Source organism: Gastrolobium bilobum, unplaced genomic scaffold, assembly GCF_033153095.1.
Source record: "Gastrolobium bilobum isolate Gb01-03AN ecotype WA unplaced genomic scaffold, APGP_CSIRO_Gbil_v1 utg150300, whole genome shotgun sequence".
NCBI lineage: Eukaryota > Viridiplantae > Streptophyta > Magnoliopsida > Fabales > Fabaceae > Gastrolobium > Gastrolobium bilobum.
The window spans coordinates 1-2,884 of record NW_026899015.1 but is presented as its reverse complement, the minus strand read 5'-3'; the positions used below and the strand labels follow the sequence as shown (position 1 = coordinate 2,884).

Here is a 2,884-nt window from a genome sequence, read left to right as displayed (position 1 = left end):
CCCATAGACGACAAGCATTGTTAGACCAAACATAGAGGCTAAAAACTTTGAACTGAAGCCGGCACTGCTGCAACTGATTCAAAAAGAACAGTTCGCTGGAGGAAGCACAGAGAACCCTTATAGTCATCTCGATAACTTCTTACTTTACTGTGATACATTAAAAGTAAATGGAGTTCCTCGTGATGCTATCTTGCTCAGGCTATTTCCATGCTCACTGAAGGATGAAGCAAGAGATTGGCTGCAGTCTCTACCTGAAGGAAGCATAACCAATTGGGATGACTTAGCAAGAAAATTCTTGGCTAGATTTTTCTCAGCTTCAAAGATGGCAAGGCTCAAGTCGAAGATCACTGCTTTTGAACAACAAGAAAGAGAATCTTTGTACGAGGCTTGGGAACGATTCAAAGGAAAACTCAGGAAGTGTCCTCAACATGGAATTGAAGCATGGAGAAAGCAAGAATCTTTTTCCAAGGGATGACATCCACCACAAGAACACTGGTAAATGCTGCTACAGGAGGCTCCCTGAAAACAAAACTCCAGAGGAAGCGCTAGAATTGCTGGAATCCTTAGCTTCTCAAGAATTTGACAATGCCCCAGCCCCAGTTGCACCAAGAAGATCAGGAATCATGAAGCTTGAAGGCTGTGATGCACTCTTAGCCCAGAATGAACAAATGCTACAAATGTACAAGAAACAACAAGAACAATTAGATGCTCTTAATAAAAAATTTAATTCTTCTCAAGTTTCTACTGTTTCTAATATTAATATTAAATGTGGTATTTGTGAAGAGGCTCATGCGACTGAGGATTGTGACTACATCAGAAACACTGAAAAGTCACCAGCGGAGGTCAATGAAGTCTGGTATGATCAAAAGAACCCGAACAATCCATGAAGGAATCAATATGGTAATCAAGGGTGGAAGAATCCTAACCAACACCCTGGATTGAGTTACAAATCAAATTACCAGTTGAATCCTCTTATGCCGTTGCAACAACAAACTCAAGGCACCACGTCAGAATGGGAAAAGGTTGTTGCACAACTATCTAAGACAACATCCGACTACATTCAAAATGTCGATGCCTTCAGAGATGAAACAAGAGCTTCGTTCTGAAATCAAGAAGCTTCGATCCGGAACTTGGAGACTCAAATTGGTCAGCTGTCAAGACAGTTCACTAAAAGAACTCAGGGCACCTTTCCAAGTAACATCGACACGAACCCAAAGGCACAATGTAATTCAATTGTCATAAGGAGTGGGATCGTGATTCAGCCTGTGGAAAAGCCACCAGTTGAAAAGAAGAAAGAAGTTGAACCTGAAGTTGAACCTGAAGCTGAGAATGAGAAAGAAGAAGATGCAGTAGGAGCTGAAAAGAGCAGTCCAGAGAAAAAATTGTTCAAATGGGAGAAAAAGAAAGCTCTGGAAAGGCAACCAAAAGCGGCAGACCCGTCTCCCTATGCAAAAGTTCCATATCCTCAGCGGTTGAAACAAGAAGTCCAGAAACAACAATACACCAAATTTCTGGACATCTTCAAGAAGCTGCAAGTCAACATTCCTTTCGCAGAAGCCCTAAAAAGCATGTCGAAATATGCGAAGTTCATGAAGGACCTTCTATCAAAGAAACGCAAGTTGAAGGAATGCGAAACAGTGGCCTTGACAGAGGAGACTGTTTTATGACAGACATAATACAAGAAGCAATTGATGATGCTATGAAAGAGGAGAGATCCCCACCCGAGTTAGAACAAATCAAAGAAGAAGTTGAAATAGCTGATAAAGAACCAGTGGTGGAAAAACTTGAAAGAAAGAAAGATGACATCCCTCTTAGAGCACCAAAGGTGGAGCTTAAGGAGTTACCTCCAAATTTAAAGTATGCTTTCCTGGGTGACAACAACACTTATCTAGTCATCATCAATGTTGAGCTATCAACCGCAGAAGAAGAGAAGCTTATCAAAGTGCTAAAGAAACATAAAGCTGCAATAATATGGTCATTCTCCGACCTAAAAGGTACAAATCCTTCCTTTTGTCCTCATAAAATTCTAATGGAAGATGACATTATACCTGTGAGGCAGCTGCAAAGGAGACTCAATCCAACCATGAGAGAAGTGGTAAGGAAAGAAGTAGTTAAACTATTGGATGCATGAATGATTTATCCTATATCTGATAGTGCTTGGGTAAGTCCTGTACAAACGGTACCCAAGAAAGGTGGAGTCACTGTGGTAAGAAATGAGAACAACGAATTGACTCCAACAAGGACAGTCACCGGATGGAGGATGTGCATCGACTATAAAAAACTTAACACAGTCACTCACAAGGACCATTTCCCAATTCCTTTCTTGGACCAGATGTTGGCGAGACTAGCTGGCCATGCCTTCTACTGCTTTCTAGATGGGTACTCTGGCTACAACCAAATAGCAGTAGCCCCAGAAGATCAAGAGAAGACAACATTCACATGCCTTTACGGAGTCTTCGCTTACCGGAGGATGCCCTTCGGCATGTGCAACGCTCCAGCTACTTTTCAAAGGTGCATGTTATCTATCTTTTCTGATATGATTGAAAAATCTATTGAGATCTTTACGGACGATTTTTCTGTTTTTGGTCCCTCTTTTGACATTTGTTTAGAAAATTTATCTTGTGTTTTACAAAGATGTCAAGAGAGTAATCTTGTTTTAAACTGGGAAAAATGCCACTTTATGGTGAAAGATGACATAGTTCTAGGACACAAAGTGTCCCAAGATGGTATAGAAGTTGATAGAGCTAAGATATTTGTTATTGAGAAACTTCTCCCTCTCTCTAACGTTAAAGGCATTCGAAGTTTTCTCGGTCATGCAGGTTTCTACAGACGCTTTATCAAAGACTTTTCCAAGATAGCAAAGCCACTATGCAAGCTGTTGGTC

General features: G+C 40.9%; 1 non-coding gene across 1 annotated transcript; it reads right to left on the bottom strand.

Annotated features, from left to right (window-relative positions):
* Nucleotides 1–328: 328 nt before the first annotated feature.
* Nucleotides 329–435, bottom strand: LOC133286234 (small nucleolar RNA R71). Its single transcript, XR_009748102.1, has one exon. It is a non-coding gene; the product is annotated as a small nucleolar RNA R71 (small nucleolar RNA).
* Between the last annotated feature and the right edge of the window lie 2,449 nt (nucleotides 436–2,884).